Source organism: Tamandua tetradactyla, chromosome X, assembly GCF_023851605.1.
Source record: "Tamandua tetradactyla isolate mTamTet1 chromosome X, mTamTet1.pri, whole genome shotgun sequence".
NCBI classification, from domain to species: domain Eukaryota; kingdom Metazoa; phylum Chordata; class Mammalia; order Pilosa; family Myrmecophagidae; genus Tamandua; species Tamandua tetradactyla.
This window is the reverse complement of record NC_135353.1, coordinates 33,220,364-33,239,125: the sequence shown is the minus strand read 5'-3', so window position 1 is coordinate 33,239,125 and position 18,762 is coordinate 33,220,364. Positions and strand designations below refer to the sequence as shown.

Below are 18,762 nucleotides of genomic sequence, written 5' to 3'. Positions count from 1 at the left end.
GTATACCCAGGAGTGCAGTGGCTGTGTCTCATGGTTTACGGGTCTTTATTTAACTTTTTGAGAAACTGCCAAAGTGTTTTCCACAGAGGCTACACCGTTTTACATCCCCCAAGCAATGTCTGAAGGTTTCAATTTCTCCAGATCCTTTTCAACACCTGTTACTTTCCATATAAAAAATTATAGCCATCCTATTGGTTATGAAGTGTTATCTCATTGTGGCTTTGATTTGCACTTCCCCAATGACTAATGATATTGAGCATCTTTTAATGTGCTTAGTGGCCATTTATATATCTCCTTTTGGAGCAATATCTGTTTGAAGTCCTTTGCCCAGTGTTAAAACTGGGTTATCTTGTTGGGTTTTGAGAGTTCTCTATATATTCATCAGAGATATGATTGGCAAACATTTTCTCCGTTTTGTGTGTTGTCTTTTCACTTTCTTAACAGTACCCTTTGAGGCACAATTTTTTTTTATGAAGTCCAGTTAATTGATTTTTAATTTTGTTGCTTGTGCTTTAAGAAACCATTACCTGACATTCCCTGCTCATAGATAGGAAGGTTAAATATAATTAAGACGTCAGTTCTACCTAAATTGATCTACAGATTCAACGCAGTACCAATCAAAATTCCAACAACCTACTTTGAAGAGTTAGAAAAGCTAGTTACCAAATTCATCTGGATGGGAAAGAGACCCCAATAGTTAAAATATCCTAAAAAAAGAACAATGTGGAAAGATTAACACTTCTTGACTTTAAAACTTGATATCAAAACAGCACGGTACTGGCACAAAGATAGAACTATTGACCAATGGAATTGAATAGAGAGTGCAGAAATAGACCGCCAAATCCATGGCCAGTTGATTCTTTTTTGGGGGGATGGGGTGCATGGTGTGGGAATTGAACCCAGTTCTCCTGCATGGAAAGTAAGTATTCTACCATTGACCCACTCGTGCATCCAAAGACGACTGGTCAACTGATTTTTGACAAGTCCCCCAAATCAAATCCACTGAACTGGGACAAAATAGTCTTTCCAATAAAAGGGCATGGGAGAACTAGATATCAATAGCCAAGAGAATGAAAGAGGACCCTTACCTTATACCTATACAAAAATTAACTCAAAGTGGATCAAACACCTAAATATAAGAACTAACACCATAAAGCTTCTAGAAGAAAATGTAGGGAAACATCTTCAGACCTAGTAATAGGAGGTGGCTTCCTAAACTTTATGCCCAAAGCACAAGCCAGAAAAGAAAAAATAGGTGTTCTAGTTTGCTAGCTGCCGGAATGCAACACACCAGAGACGGATTGGCTTTTAATAAAAGGGGATTTATTTTGTTGGTTCTTCAGAGGAAAGGCAGCTAACTTTCCACTGAGGCTCTTTTCTTACGTGGAAGGCACAGGATGGTCTCTGCTGGTCTTCTCTCCAGGCCCCTGGGTTCCAACAACTTTCCCCGGGGTGACTTCTCCAAAGGCCTGGGCTGAGCTGCAAGTGCTGTGATGAGGACTGCTGAGCTGCTAGACTGTGCTACATTGCGTTCTCTCATTTAAGCACAAGCCAATTAAGTTAAACGTCACTCATTGCAGCAGACACGCCTCCTAACCGACTGCAGATGTAATTAGCAACAGATGAGATGCACCTACTATTGGCTCATGTCCACAGCAACAGAACTAGGTGCTTTCACCTGGCCAAGTTGACAACTGAATCTAACTACCACATGGGAACTCCTCAAAATCGAATGGTTCTGCACCTCAAAAGACTTTCTCAAAAAGGTGAAGAGGCAGCCAACTCAATGAGAGAAAATATTTGGAAATCACACATCAAACAAAGGTTTGATATCCTGTATACATAAAGAAATCATTCAACTCAACTCAAAAAATTGGTTCTAACGACCCAATTATAAAATGGGCAAAAGATATGAATAGGCATTTTTCTGAAGAGCAAATATAGATGGCTCAAAAGCCCATGAAGAGATGCTCCTTTTCATTAGCTATAAGGAAAATGCAGATCAAGACTACAATGAGATACCATCTCATACCTATAAGAATGGCTGCTATTAAACAAATAGGAAACTATAAATGCTGGAGAGGATGTGGAGAAATTGGAACACTTTTGCACTGCTGGTGGGTATATATAATGGTACAGCCTCTATGGAAGACAGTTTGGCGGTTCCTTAGGAAACTAAATATCGAGTTGCCCTATGACCCAGAAATACACTACTTGGTATATACCCAGAAGAGCTGAAAGTAGTGACACAAACAGACATTTGCACACCAATATTCATAGCAGCATTATTCACAGTCACTAAAAGACGCAATGCCAAATGCCCATCAACAGACAAATGGTTTTACAAAATGTGGTGTATATAAACGATGGAATATTATGCAACAGTAAGACGAAATGATGTCCTGAAGCACATGACAAGATGGATGAACCTTGAGGACATAATGCTGAGTGAAATAAGCCAGACACAAAAGAATAAATACTGTATGACACCACTTTTATGACCATGATAAAGGTAAAATCGGAGGCTTATATAGAATATAGGGGTCTTAGAGATACATAGAAACTAGAGATGGGTGAACAGTTAGCTAATGAAGTTGAACTCCAATGTAAGGGAATAGATAGGAGTGAAGGTGGTTCTCTTATGGGTCTATAAGTAATATTACCATATTGCAAGTGAACACGATTGAAAGGGATTGTATAGATCCATGTGTCCCACTGATTAACACTAGAAATATAAATGAGTTCTTGCAAGAACTACTTCAAAGATATGATTTGTGTACAAAGAATGTTTAAGTCCAGGGTACAGGGGGAAACTGCTATTGCATGCTATGGGCTATGTTTAACAGGAAAGCATCAGAAGTACCACAGCAACAGCAGGGGTAAATAATGGGGCGAGGGACAAGTGTTAAGGGGAGGTTTAGATTTTCTATTTGGTGAGGGTGTGTTTATTGGTACTCTTTCTCTTGGGAACAATGAAATTATCTAAAATTGAGAGTTTTGATGGACTGTGGACTTTGGGCATTATACATGATGCCTAATGAATAGAGGTGGCTGAAGGATGCACTGACTGAGAAGTAGATTGGCGAACGATAGCGTGTACATATGATCGAATATTGTGCTGCTGCAAAAAGAAACGAAATTGAGAAGCACGTAATGATGTGAATCAACCACTGGGACATTTGGTGAGGCAAAACAAGCCAGAAATGAAAGAACGATTATTGTATGGTCTCCTTCTAAGAAAACAGGGGCCGGGATTGTAAGCTCTTAAAGTAGACACGTTTAGTCTGGAGTGGTAATTATTATTTCTTGATTTTGAGAGGCTGTTTTACGTATCTATAGCCTGGTATTTAAAGATAAGATGAAGCCAATCAGGCCAGGATTAAGGTAATTCAGAACACAGGGGTAAGGATGGCATTGTCTATATTTTAGAACTGCACCTACGTTTTGAGACCAAAGGAAGAAAGGTTTATTTTGTCTGGAACCTAAATTTTCTGTAGCACATAATCTAATTCAACCTGTCTGGATAGCTCATTTGAACAATTCGTTCACAGAGAACCCAGAATAAGAATGAGGGCCTTTAATCCTGTATAGTTTAATGTGATGCCTGGATATGTCCTGGAATATATTAAGCAAATAATAAAAAAGTATTGGCAAAGTCCCTTGAGGGATAGGAGAAAAATTATGGAACTATTAAACTTTACCATCAGGGAATCCCCTGATACTGTGTCAAATATTGGGGACACCAAAATCAATAGGCCAAGCCCTTGCTCTTGAGGCTTACTCTTGTGAAGCTTATGGAGGTAGTAGAGAAGCTTACCCTACCTATAGGCATGCCTAAGTGTTGCTTCTGGAGGACCTCTGTTGTTACTTAGATGTGGCCTCTTCTCTCTCTAAGCCCAACTCTGTAAGTGAAATCATTGCCCTTCCCCCTACATGGGACATGACATCCAGGGGTGAAAGTCTCCCTGGCGGCATGGGAGATGACTCCCAGGGATGAATCCAGACCTGGCACTGTGGGATCAACAATTCCATCCTGACCAAAAGGGGGAAAAGAAGTGTAACTAATAAAGTATCAGTGGCTGAGAGAGTTCAAATAGAGTTGAGAGGCTACTCTGGAGGTCACTCTTATGCAAGCTTCAGTTACACATTGCTATCTATCATAACTTGCCAAACCCCAACCAAAACCATTCCAGCCAATCCTAAAGAACACTTAGGGCAGGGCGGGCCATGGTGGCTCAGCAGGCAGAGTTCTCGCCTACCATGTGGGAGACCTGGGTTCGATTCCTGGTGCCTGCCCATGCAAAAAAACCACAAAAAAAACAAAAAGCACCTAGGACAATATATAAGATTGTACAGAGGTTCCATGCACTAGGGTAACTTTCCAAAACCTGAAACCCCCAAATGGGTCACTGGATGAGATACGTCCTGAAATCTAGAGGGTCTCAGCCTCTCCAAAACATCAGCTAGTTCCATCTCCCTATGCTATATTATTGACAGCCCCTTCCAACATGAAAAGTTAGAATGGCCATAGCCCAAATACCCCTAAATAGTGGGATAGAAAGATCAAAGGTGATGGTGGAGTTATACTGAGAAGGTCAGGTTTAACAAACGAATATGATTGATGAATCATTAATTGACATTTCTTTTAGTCTCCAGTATCTTAGAGCAGCTAGAAGTAAAAGCCTAAAATTGTGGAATTGTAACCCACACCGAACTCTGAAATCTGTTCTACAACTAATTGTGGTGCTGTGCTTTGAAATTTATTGTTTTTTTGTATGTATGTTATTTTTCAAAAAGAAAAAAAGTCAATTATGATGATAAAGAAAATATTTATTCCTTCTCACCTCCTATATTCTGGAGCAGCTAGAAGGAAAATCTGCGAGGATGGTATGGTAGCCTATGACAAACTCTCGCATCTGTTCTGTAACTACTTTTTGAAGAATGCTTTGAAAACATACTTTTTTCTTTCTTTGTTTTGTATATATGTTATATTATAAAATAAAAAAGGTTAAAAAATAAAGAAACCATTGCCTAATCTAAGCTCATGAAAATTTATAGGTTTCTTCTATGGATATTATAATGTTAAGTCTTACATTTAGGACTTTGATGCCTTTGGAGTTAATTTTTGCATAGGATATTGGGTAGGGGTCCAGAGTCATTCTTTTGCATATAAATGTCCAGTTTCCCCAGCATTATTTATTTGTTGAAGACACTATTTCCATTTTTAATATGTTGCTTCTAAGTTTTCACTGGGCTGAGAAACACAATCGCCCCTTTTGCAAATTAGCCAAAGCTCATAAGATTTATGTCTAAAGTAAAAGTGAATAGACTAAGTCTAAAGAACTTCCCTATTAATGTAGTGAGTATTCACAAAAAAGTCAGACCTTATTTATTCATTCATTTGTCTATTTATTTTGTCTGCTGAATGGCGGGGTCACATTTCATTCTTTTTCCATGTGAGTATCCTTTTATTGCAGCACCATTTTGTTGAATTTTTGTTGTTTGTTTTGCTTATGTGTTTGTTTTTTGGGAAGTGCACGGACCAGGAATCGAACCCAGGTCTCCCACATGGTAGGCGAGGATTCTACCACTGAATTACCCTTGCACCCCCAAAGACCCTTTTTTATTACTTCCAGGTTTTTCAGTTGTATTATGGAACATTAAGAGTCTCATAGAATATTCTCCTTGAAAACTTTGTTTTCTGCTAATTTGCTTAATGGATTCAGAATTTTTATACATCTAAGTGAGCAGTCTAAATCAATGGGGTTTGTGTCTGCATACTCGTCTGAAGGCAGTGTGGAAAGTGAAGATCTCAAATTGTTATTGTTGAAAATCCTCATATTAAATCCAACTGAGTGGGATTTTCCTCTGATATTAAATCAGATGGCTATTGTTTGTAAAGTTGCTGTCTTGCGTTTTAGTGCTATGTTGTAAGAAGAAAACTATCTTTAAACACAAAAATCATGGTCATTGGGGTGAGATACTTCCACTGAGAAGCATTCAAAAACCCATACTAACTGAGGGAACAATAGATTCACCTTTCTATCTAGTGCTGTTACCAACCAATATGCTTTCTGAGTAGATAATGGGGTTGGAAGTATTTTTACTATATTAGTTGCTTCTTTTTCATTTTTATAAAGTCACACAATTTGGTTAGGTAAATATGATATATGATATGATGACTGAAATATTATATATATATATATATATATATATATATATATATATATATAATAATGCCATAACAGCATTACTTTTGGAACACTTTGCCATTATGGTGACTTTTTTAAAATTATTTATTATTATTATTTTTTTATTAATTAACAGAAAAAAAGAAATTAACCCAACATTTAGAAATCATACCATTCTACATATGCAATCAGTAATTCTTAACATCATCACATAGATGCATGATCATCGTTTCTTAGTACATTTACATCGGTTTAGAGGAACTAGCAACACAACAGAAAAAGATATAGAATGTTAATATAGAGAAAAGAAATAAAAGTAATAATAATAGTAAAAAAAAACAACAAACAAAACAAAACAAAAAAAACCTATAGCTCAGATGCAGCTTCATTCAGTGTTTTAACATGATTACTTTACACTTAGGTATTATTGTGCTGTCCATTTTTAAGTTTTTGTATCTAGTCCTGTTGCACAGTCTGTATCCCTTCAGCTCCAATTACCCATTATCTTACCCTGTTTCTAACTCCTCCTGGACTCTGTTACCAATGACATATTCCAAGTTTATTCTCGAATGTCCGTTCACATCAGTGGGACCATACAGTATTTGTCCTTTAGTTTTTGGCTGGACTCACTCAGCAGAATGTTCTCTAGGTCCATCCATGTTATTACATGCTTCATAAGTTTATCTTGTCTTAAAGCTGCATAATATTCCATTGTATGTATATACCACAGTTTGTTTAGCCATTCTTCTGTTGATGGACATTTTGGCTGTTTCCATCTCTTTGCAATTGTAAATAACGCTGCTATAAACATTGGTGTGCAAATGTCCGTTTGTGTCTTTGCCCTTAAGTCCTTTGAGTAGATACCTAGCAATGGTATTGCTGGGTCGTATGGCAATTCTATATTCAACTTTTTGAGGAACCGCCAAACTGCCTTCCACAGTGGTTGCACCATTTGACATTCCCACCAACAGTGGATAAGTGTGCCTCTTTCACCACATCCTCTCCAGCACTTGTCATTTTCTGTTTTGTTGATAATGGCCATTCTGGTGGGTGTGAGATGATATCTCTTTGTGGTTTTGATTTGCATTTCTCTAATGGCCAGGGACATTGAGCATCTCTTCATGTGCCTCTTGGCCATCCGTATTTCCTCTTCTGGTAGGTGCCTGTTCAAGTCTTTTTCCCATTTTGTAATTGGGTTGGCTGTCTTTTTGTTGTTGAGTTGAACAATCTCTTTATAAATTCTGGATATTAGACCTTTATCTGATATGTCATTTCCAAATATTATCTCCCATTGTGTAGGCTGTCTTTCTACTTTCTTGATGAAGTTCTTTGATGCACAAAAGTGTTTAATTTTGAGGAGTTTCCATTTATTTATTTCCTTCTTCAGTGCTCTTGCTTTAGGTTTAAGGTCCATAAAACTGCCTCCAATTTAAGATTCATAAGATATCTCCCTACATTTTCCTCTAATTGTTTTATGGCTTAGACCTAATGTTTAGATCTTTGATCCATTTTGAGTTAACTTTTGTGTAGGGTGTGAGATATGAGTCTTCTTTCATTCTTTTGCATATGGATATCCAGTTCTCTAGGCACCATTTATTGAAGAGACTGTTCTGTCCCAGGTGAGTTGGCTTGACTGCCTTATCAAAGATCAAATGTCCATAGATGAGAGGGTCTATATCTGAGCACTCGATTCAATTCCATTGGTCGATATATCTATCTTTATGCCAATACCATGCTGTTTTGACCACTGTGGCTTCATAATATGCCTTAAAGTCTGGCAGTGTGAGACCTCCAGCTTCGTTTTTTTTTCCTCAAGATGTTTTTAGCAATTCGGGGCACCCTGCCCTTCCAGATAAATTTGCTTATTGGTTTTTCTATTTCTGAAAAATAAGTTGTTGGGATTTTGATTGGTATTGCATTGAATCTGTAGATCAATTTAGGTAGGATTGACATCTTAATTATATTTAGTCTTCCAATCCATGAACATGGTATGCCCTTCCATCTATTTAGGTGTTCTGTGATTTCTTTTAGCAGTTTTTTGTAGTTTTCTTTATATATGTTTTTTGTCTCTTTAGTTAAATTTATTCCTAGGTATTTTATTCTTTTAGTTGCAATTGTAAATGGGATTCGTTTCTTGATTTCCCCCTCGGCTTGTTCATTACTAGTGTATAGAAATGCTACAGATTTTTGAATGTTGATCTTGTAACCTGCTACTTTGCTGTACTCATTTATTAGCTCTAGTAGTTTTGTTGTGGATTTTTCCAGGTTTTCGACGTATAGTTATCATATCGTCTGCAAACAGTGATAGTTTTACTTCTTCCTTTCCAATTTTGATGCCTTGTATTTCTTTTTCTTGTCTAATTGCTCTGGCTAGAACCTCCAACACAATGTTGAATAATAGTGGTGATAGTGGACATCCTTGTCTTGTTCCTGATCTTAGGGGGAAAGTTTTCAATTTTTCCCCATTGAGGATGATATTAGCTGTGGGTTTTTCATATATTCCCTCTATCATTTTAAGGAAGTTCCCTTGTATTCCTATCTTTTGAAGTGTTTTCAACAGGAAGGGATGTTGAATCTTGTCATTATGGTGACTTTTAAAAAAAGGCGGACTAGTACTAAAATTTAATATCTGTTTCTGAAACTGAGAAACGAGTAACCCCCAGGGGCTCCTCAACAGTGTGTTGGGTTTACTTAGAGGCCCTCCTAATTAGGCAACTGGTAGAGGAGAAGGAGATAGCTTCAGTTACTCATACTTAATAGAAAGGAGGCTGACAAACATGCAATGATTATATGGTCTTTAATTATAAATGTGCCATAAAAATGGTAGGGTGGTGTATTTAAAATTGAATTCCTTTTATCTTACTACCAATAAGGGGCTTTCCTATTTCTACAAAAAATCTTGCTAGGATTTTAATAGGAACTGTGTTCGACTTATAGGCCAATTTGTGAAGAATTAACATCTTTATTGTGTTGAATCTTCCAATTAATGAACATAGTGTGTTTCCCCATTTATTTGGGTCTTCTTTGATTTCATTCATCAGTAGTTTTTAGTTTGTTTTTTTTTTTTTTTACATTCAAGTCCTGTACATGTTTTGTTAGATTTATACACAAGTATTCCATTTTCTTTGGAGCAATTATAAATGGGATTGCATTTAAAATTTTGGTTTCCATATGTTCATTGCTAGTATGTAGAAATACAGCTGATTTTTGCATGTTAATCTTGTATCCTGAAACTTTGCTGAGCTCAGTTATTTGCTCTATGGAAAGTTCTTTTTGTTTTGTTTGTTTTGTTTTTGGTAAATTCTTTGGGATTTTTAATGCAGATCATCATGCCATCTGCAAATTGGGGCAGCTTTATTTCCTCTTTTCCAATCTCTTTGCCTTTATTTTCCTTTTCTTACCTTATTTCGCTGGCTGGAACTTACAGTACTAGATTAAATAAGAGTAGTGAAAGTTGGACATCCTTGCTTTTGTTCCCAGTCTCAGGGAGAAAACATTCAAATTCAATTTCTTTTATTGGGCCCTTCAGGTTATTTCTTTCTGTTTGAGTAATCTGTTTGAGTGATCAAACAGTTTGAGATCAAATCTGAAGTCATTGCTTTGGGCCTTTTGTCTTTTCTAATATATGTATTTAGTGTTATATGCTTCCTTAATCTACGTATTGCTTGAGTTCATCACACACTTTTATGTTGTGTTTTCATTTTTATTTAGTTCAAAATACTTTCTAATTTCCCTTTTGTTTTCTTCTAGCAGTTAACTACAGGGATATATGTGCAATTTTTCTGTCTAGGGGAACCGAATTTGAGTCTCAGGAACTGAGGCTCAGACGGGGGGCTGGTGACGTATGCACTTGTGCTAACAACTGTCAGTGGCAGCTGAAACTCAGGACCCCGATAATGAAACCAGGTTCACATCATCAATTTTGATGTTTGGGTAAAACAGCCCTGAGGAACTGGTACAGCATGGTTCACCGATCTAGGTGTGCACAATAAAATCCATCAGTGAAGAGAAGAATACCCTGAGGGCTAAATTCCCAGGGGTTGGCTAAGGGTCAGTCATGGTTGTTGATAATAGACATTTATTGAGTGCTTATGATGTGTCACCTCTGTTCCAGGCCTCTTACGTGGATCATCTCGTTTGAATACTTGGTAGCTTCATAAGGTAAGTGCCATTAGGGTCCTTGTTTTCTCAGGTGAGGAAACTGAGGGGCAGGGAGGAGATTGGGTCCTTATCCAAGACCACACAGCTGGGAAACCTGGGCCAAAGGATAAGTCACCATAATGGCAAAGTGTTCCAAAAGTAATGCTGTTATGGCATTATTATATATATATATATATATATATATATATATATATAATATTTCAGTCGTCATATCATATATCATATTTACCTAACCAAATTGTGTGACTTTATAAAAATGAAAAAGAAACAACTAATATAGTAAAAATACTTCCAACCCCATTATCTACTCAGAAAGCATATTGGTTGGTAACAGCACTAGATAGAGAGGTGAATCTATTGTTCCCTCAGTTAGTATGGGTTTTTGAATGCTTCTCGGTGGAAGCATCCCACCCCAATGACCATGATTTTTGTGTTTAAAGATAGTATCCCATTATTGCCGCCACATTTGTTTAATTTTTGTTTGTTTTTCTTGTTTGTTTGCTTGTTTTTGGAAAGTGCATGGACTAGGAATCGAACCCAGGTCTCCTGAATGGCAGGCGAGAATTCTACCACTGAACTACCCTTGCACCCCTGCTATATTATTCTTTAAAAGTAGTTATGGATGGAAGAAGATTGGATATTATCTAGAGGGTGACACAGAGTTAGAAGAGGATTTTTGGGGGGTAACATGTGTAGGTCATGAAGCTGACAGGAAGGATAAATGGAGAGAGTGAGGTTGGTTTTCAGGAGCAGCCGGAGGAACTGAATGAGGAAGGAAGGTCTATGGGTAGGTAGGAGGTAAGACAATGTTTGTTAGCATCTACAGATTACATAAAACACTGAAAGTCTGAACAGTGGTATTGTGTAATGGGGATGGTGGTTAACATTTTAAAAAAATTTCCATTGTGCTTTTGTGTCTTGTTTTTAATTTATTTTTTATTTTCCTTTTCCCTCTATAAAGATGAATAACTTTTTAAGTCAGGGGAAAATGTTACGTGTCATCAAAGCAAAATCAGAAAATTTGTTTCCCAATGCAGGAGGATTGTGAGTTAGAGGTACCTGGGGGTACTGAGGCTGGAGTTTGTGGCCCCCAGCCAGGAGCATATGATCCAGACAACGCACATCACAAGACTTAGAGTATAAACATGCATGTGTTCCCAGGGAGAGGACTCGAAGGAAGTTCTCCAGACTGTTTAGAGTAGCAGTCTTTGGATGTTTGGGTTTCAGGTGATTTTTACTTTCTTCTTTATGGTTTTGTGTATAGTTAAATGTTTTATAATACATATGTATTTTTTAATAATCATTACAAAGTATAAAGCTGTTATAATTTTGAAAAATAAATATCATCTTCAGCATAGGATATAATAGTCCAGCTATACTCTGTGTTGATAAAATCACATCTTAGGCTCTTATTCTCCTGCTGGCCTGCAGGAAGCACATGGGCAGCCTCTAGCCAACAGCAAGCAAGAAACTAAAGCCCTTATGCTACAGCTGCAAAGAAACGAATTCTGCAGCAACCTGAGCGAGCTTGGAAATGGATTCTTCCCCAGTCAAGTATCAAGATAAAAACATCCCAGCTATGTTTGCAACCTTGATTGCAGTCTTGTGAAACGTAGCTCTTTATAGACACTGGGTATGAGATTTTATAGGGTGTACGGATTAAAAATATCTTCTCCCAGACTGGGAATTGCCTTTTCACTCACTTAATATTGCCTTTTCTTGTATGCTGTATGGTGGGGGTCACATTTCATTCTTTTTCCATGTGACTATCCCATTATTGCTGCACCATTTGTTGAATTTTTTTTTGGAAGTGCATGGGCCAGGAACTGAACCCAGGTCTTGCATGGCAGGCAAGAATTCTACCACTGAACAACCCTTGTACCCTGTTGATATTGCCTTTTAATGAAAATAAAAAGGTTCTTGATTAAATAAACACATACACATGCACACATACAAACATATCTTAGATTTAATGTCCAATCCTGGACATCTGACAGTGTCTCCCCCACCCCCACCCCCAACCTTCACCCCCTTCTCAAATAGTCGGTGCTAATAGAGTAGTTACTATTGCACTTCAATTTGTCTTATAGGAACTGGCAATTAGGACGGTGGGAGATCTGGACAACTTGCCCTCTGAAGACTGATTGAGAGGATGTCAAGTTTGTGGAAGAGGAAACTGCAACTGCGGTAGTGGAGGATACATGGGAGGTCAGTTAAAGGTTGGAAGTAGAGAGGAAGGCAATTAACATTTGCTGAGTTTGTGCTAAGTGCCTGAAGTTATGCTGGGAACATTATTGTATTTAGTTTTAAGATAAGGAGAGACTCAGCTTCCCAAAGTCACGCAGCTAGAAGAGTTGGAGTTTGGTTTCCAAAAGGTCTTCTTGCAATTCCATGACTAGGTATACAACCCAGATAATTGAAAACTGGTACTTCAAATACATGCATATGCATGTTCATAGAGGCACTATTTACAATAGCCAAAAGGCAGAAGCAGTCCAAATGTCCATCAGTGGGAATGATCATCAAATTGTGGTATATATATACAATGGAAAATTATTCAGTAATAAAAAGAATGAAGTATTGATATATACGATAACTTGATGAGCCTCCAAAACATTATGCTCTCTTTCCTTTTCCTTTTTTATATTTTTGGCAACTGATTCTTAGATATGGTCCGGCTCAGCTCAAGCCCATTGTGAGCTTCAAACCACACACTCTCCCCTGGCCCTCCCCTAGATCCTTTCCTATTTGATTACATATATATATATCTATATTATAAATATATATATATCCTTGGGAATGGAATTTTGACTTTTAGGGGGATAAAAACTTTATGCTTGGTGAAAGAAGGTGGCAGTCACAAAAGATCACATATTGTATGATTCCATTTATATGTAATATTTAGAATAGATAAATTCATAGAGACAATGCAGATTGGGGTTGACCGGGGCTGGGGGGTGGGAGTGGAATAGGGAGCACTGCTTAATGGATATGGGGTTTTCTTTGGGGTAATGAAAATGTTTGGGAGCTAGATAGAAGGGTTGGTTGTGAAAATTGTGAATGTACTCAATGTCACTGAATCGTACACTTTAAAATGGTTGATTTTATGTTATGTAAATTCACCTCCACTTTTTTTTTAAGTCTCTAAGTCCAGTGTTCTTTTCATTCCTTATGAAAAGAACTGTTTCTCTGGAGAGAGTGGAAAGTGGAAGGCACATCTTGGTTTATTATAAATGAGAAATTTCTAACAGAATTAACCAATAGAATATGGACTGACTCGTGAAATATACTTACACTGGAAATATTCAAGCAGAAACTGGATAGCTGGCTAATATGAATATTATAGAAGGGATTGTTTATTGTACTAGCTTCAGTGACCTCTAAATTGCTTTCCAATTGGAAGATTCAGTGTATCTATCCTCTTGAATAGCTCATCTTTTGGAGAGATAAGGACTCGAGCATAACACAAGACAGAGTAGCATTAGGAGGAGGATTGTGGGAAGATGGCTGAGTGGGAAGTTCCAGATATCAGTCCTTTCACCAGGACAACAGGCAGGAACTGTCTGAATCAACTATTTCAAAATTCTGGAGTCCAGTAGAACAGCATTCAGGGAAGAACAGGAGGAAAAGGCTGGTAAATTATGGTAAATACCAGTAAATTATTCTTTCTGTGACAATTACTATTCAACCAGTCCCTACTTTTGTGGCAGGCAGCAGTGGGGTCCGGCTCCTGGCATAGCTTGCTGGTGCCAGAATTGATATAAAAATCTACTTCCCAAGATTCAGGGTAGGCACAGACCAGTCGCTGATCACAGCTTTTGATAAGCTACTTCAGCTCACTGGGGACCCAGCTCTGAGGGTGGCCATCATTCCAACCCACCCTGTACAAAGGTGGCAGTGGAGACCTAATGACAGTATACCTCCTCAGAGCTGCAGAGGAGAGTTGAAGGGCTGCGTTTGCTGGGCGGGCGTCAGATCATAAAAGTACAGCTTTGAGGAGATGTGGAAGAATCACCTGCCATCCTTCCTGTCTCTTCCCTCATCCTCTCTCCAGGGCAGTTTGGGGGCAGCCAGCCCTCACTTTGTAGGTCCCTGGCATTTTTCCAGCTGGGAAAGACTGACTTGGGAAACTCCTCTCCAGTGTGCCCCACTCCCAAAATTTCCTCTCCAGGCAAAAGCACCTTGATACAGCTAAAGCAGCTGTGGTGGGTGGGCCTGGTGCAAAGGCTTACCTGCTTTAAGCCCCGCAGCGGAACATCCTGGAGTGGGAGAAGATCTGTCTGCTGGAAAGTAGAGTGGGTATTCAAACTCCTATAAACAGGGAAGCTCCTGAGACTACAAGCAAGCACAAGCCCAGGACAAGACACAGGATCAGAAAAAGCAGGAAGGACTCTATACTTTGCATTTGCCTTTGGCAGGACTTTCTGATAGGAGGGCTGACGATCAAGAAAATAAATCTCAGGGAATAAATTCCAGATATAACATTTTAAAATATTAAACTGTATAGGGTGCAACAAGAATACAAGACAAACAAAGAAAAAGGAAATGATGGCCTATCTAAAGGAAGAAGATAAAAATTGAGAAAACATCAATGAAGAAGAAGAGACTGTAGACATACTGGACAAAGACTTTTAAAAAATGATCTTCAGTATACTCAAGGAGATGAGAAAGAACTAAAGGATATCAGGAAAACAATGAATGAACAATATGAGAATCTCAGTTAAGAGATAAACGCTCCATGATTGGAATTACCTGTGACCCTCTTTGTCTATCATATATGACAATTATTTTTCCCAGTCGAAATAATGTGTTTTAACTTTATCTTACACAACCTTGTAATTGTATGTAATCAATCGTATTAAACTTTTCTCTTGGTAGTTCTTAAAAAAAAGAGAGAGAGAGAGAGAGATAAACACTGCAAAAAGGAACCCAAACAGTGCTAACTACTGGAGTTCAAGACCACAATAACTGGGTGCACAGGTAGTTCAGTGGTTAGAATGCTCGTCTTCCATGCGGGAGACCCGGGTTAGATTCCTGGAGCATGCACCCCTCCCTGAAAAAAAAAAAAAAGATCACAATATAACTAAAATGGAAAATTTCCAGGAGGGTTTCAAAAGCAATTTGGACCTGGCAGAAGAAAGCAACAGTGAACTTGAAGACAAGACAATTGAAATGAATCAGGCCGAGAATAGAAAGAAGAAATAATTCGAAAAACTGAAAATAACATACCAATGTACATATTGTGGGGACACCAGGAGGAGAAAAAAGAGAGAAAGGGGCAGAAGGAATATTTAAAGAAATAAGGACAAGCTTCCCAAACTTAGCAAAAGAAGTGAATATTCACATCCAAGAATTCCAGAAAACACCAAACAGGTTAAACTTGAAGAAGAATATGTCCCACCATGTACTGATCAAATTCTCAAATGCAAAGGACAAGGAGAGAGTTCTGAAAGATGCAGGAGAAAAGCAGAGTGTTATGTACAAGGAAGTCCCAATTGGATAAGCGCCAATTTCTCATCAGAAATGATGGAAACAAGAAGGCAATGAGTTGAAATACTTCAAGTACTGAAAGAAAACAACTGCCAACCAAGAATTTTATATCTGGCAAGACGTTCTTTCAAAAATGAGCAAGAGATTAAGACATTCCCCGATAAGCAAAAACTGAGGGGCTATTGTTTCTATACACTAGCAGTGAACAACTAGAAAAAGAAATCAAAAATAAAATTCCATTTACAGGGTGGTGCACTGGTGGCTCAGTAACAGAATCCTTGCCTGCAGTGCCGGAGACCTGGGTTCGGTTCCTGGAGCCTACCCATGTTAAAAAAAAAAATTCCATTTACAATAGCCACTAAAATAATCAAATATCTGGGAATAAATCTAACCAAGGATGTAAAGGACTTGTATGCAGAAAACTACAAAACATTGCTTAGAGAGATAAAAGAAGACCTAAATAAATGGATAGACATTCCATGTTCATGGACTGGAAGGCTAAATATTGTTAGATGTCAATTCTACGCAAAAAGATTTACGGACTGAACACAATCCCTATCTTCTTTGCAGAAATGGAAAAGCCAATCATCAAATTTATATGGAAGGGTAAGGGGCCCCGAATAGCAAAGCCAGCTTGAAAAAGAAGACTGAAATTGGATGACTCACTCTTCCCTATATTAAAACTTATTACAAAGCCACAGTAATCTAAATAGCACGATACTGGCACAAGGACAGATATATAGACCGATGAGAATCGATTTGAGAATTCTATCCTCATATTTATGGCCAACTGATTTTTTAAAAATATTTTTATTGTAAAGAGCAAACAAACATCCACTCCTGATATACAAACATTCTTGACATAGTTACAATCAGTGACTCACGATATCACATAGTTGTGTATTCATCACCATGATCAGTTTTTAGAACATTTGCATCTTTTCCAGCAAAAGAAATAAAAAAGAAAAAAGAAAAAGCTCATACATGCCATACCCCATACCCCTCCCTTTCATTGAGCACTAGTATTTCAACCTACTCAATTTATTTTAACCTTTGTTCCCCATTATTTGTTTATTTTCTTATCCATAATTTTTACTCATCTGTCCATATCGTAGATAAAAGGAGCATCAGACACAAGGTTAACACAATCACACAGCCACATTGCGAAATCTATATCATTATACAATCATCTTCAAGAAACATGGCTACTGGAACACAGTTCTACAGTTTCAGGTACTTCCCTCTAGCCACTTTAATACACCATAAACTAAAAAGGGGATATCTATATAATGTATAAAACAACCTCCAGGTTAACCTCTCAACTCTGTTTGAAATCTCTCAGCCACTGACACTTTATCTTGTCTCATTTCTCTTTTCCCTTTTGGTCAAGAAGGTTTTCTCAATCCCTTGATGCTGAATCCCAGCTCATTCCAGGATTTCTGTCTCACGTTGCCAAGGAGGTTTACGTCCCTGGGAGTCATGTCCCATGTAGAGGGGGGAGGGCAGTGAGTTTGTTTTCTGTGTGGGCTGAGAGAGAAAGAGGCCACATCTGAGCACAAAAGAGGATCTCTGGGGATGACTCTTAGGCCTACTTTTAAGTATACTTGGCATATCCTTTGAAGGAATAAGTTTCATAGGGGCAAACTCCAAGATTGGGGGCTCCTATGGCCAACTGATTTTCTTTTAACTTTTTTTTATTGTGACAAGAATGGTATGGTCACCTTTAGAAAATGCTTATAAGAAAACAGGGGCCTAGATTGTAAGCTTTTAGTGCAGACACATAAGGACCAGAGAGGTGGCTATTATTTCTGGATTTTGAGAGGCTGTTTTATATATGTATAACCTGATATTTAGAGATAAGAATGAAGCCAAACAGGTTGGGGTTAAAGTAATTCAGAACATAAGGGTAAGGAAGACGGTGTCTGTATTTTAGAACCACATATACTCTTTGAGACCAATGGAAAAAAGGTTTATTTGGTCTGAAACTGAAATTTTCTGTAGTGCAAAATCTAATTCAACCTATCTGTATAGCTCATTTGAACAATTGAAACACAAGGAGCACAGAATAAGAAAGAGGTCCTTTAATCCTGTGTACATTATTGTAATGCCTGGATACATCCTAGAGTATATTAAGCAGATAAACAAAAAGTATTGGCCAAGTCCCCTGAGGGATGGGAGAAAGAGTATGGAACTATTAAACCTTACCATCAGGGAATCCCCTGATACTATGTCAAACTTTAGGGACACCCAAATCAATAGGCCATGCCCTCGATCAGGAGGCTTATTCTTGTGAAGCTTATGTAGGTAGCAGAGAAGCTTAGATTACCTATAGGCATGCCTAAGAGTTACTTCTGGAGGACCTCAGTTGTTGCTCAGATGTGGCCTCAGTCTCTGTAAGCCCAACTCTGCAGGTGAAATCATTGCCCTCCGTCCTACGTGGGGCATGACATCCAGGGGTGAAAGTCTCACTGGTGACGTGGGAGATTACTCCCAGGGGTGAATCCAGACCTGGCACCATGGAATTAACAATTCCATCCTGACCAAAAGGGGGGAAATAAGTGTAATTAATCAAGTATCAGTGGCAGAGAGAGTTCATATAGAGTTGAGAGGCTACTCTGGAGGTTGCTCTTATGCAAGCTTCAGTTAGACCTTGCTACCTATCCTAACCTGCCAACCCCCAACCAGGACCATTTCAGCCGATCCTAAAGAACACCTAGGGCAATTTATAAGATTCCACCAGGGTTCCAGGCACTAGAGTAACTTGCCAGAAACCTACAACCTCCAGATGTGTCCCTGGTCCAGATAAGTTCTGAAACCTAGCCCAGCCTCTACAGAACATCAGATAGTTTCATCTGCCTGCCCCATATTAGTGATAGACCCTTCCAATATGAAAAATTTCGAATCGCCACAGCCCAAACAC

At 38.3% G+C, this 18,762-nt stretch overlaps 1 protein-coding gene across 8 annotated transcripts in view; it reads left to right on the top strand.

Moving 5' to 3' along the window:
* Positions 1 to 18,762, top strand: part of SLC25A14 (solute carrier family 25 member 14) — a 132,187-nt gene that overhangs the window by 59,093 nt on the left and 54,332 nt on the right. For 4 of the 8 annotated variants that reach the window (XM_077145897.1, XM_077145895.1, XM_077145901.1 and 1 more), the window contains 3 exons: positions 10,306 to 10,352; positions 11,390 to 11,579; positions 12,443 to 12,560. The gene's annotated coding sequence lies outside the window, so the exon portion shown is untranslated. Of the gene's footprint in view, positions 1 to 9,832; positions 10,353 to 11,389; positions 11,580 to 12,442; positions 12,561 to 18,762 lie in introns of those variants that run through there. The other 4 variants (XM_077145899.1, XM_077145898.1, XM_077145903.1 and 1 more) reach the window with 3 other exon arrangements.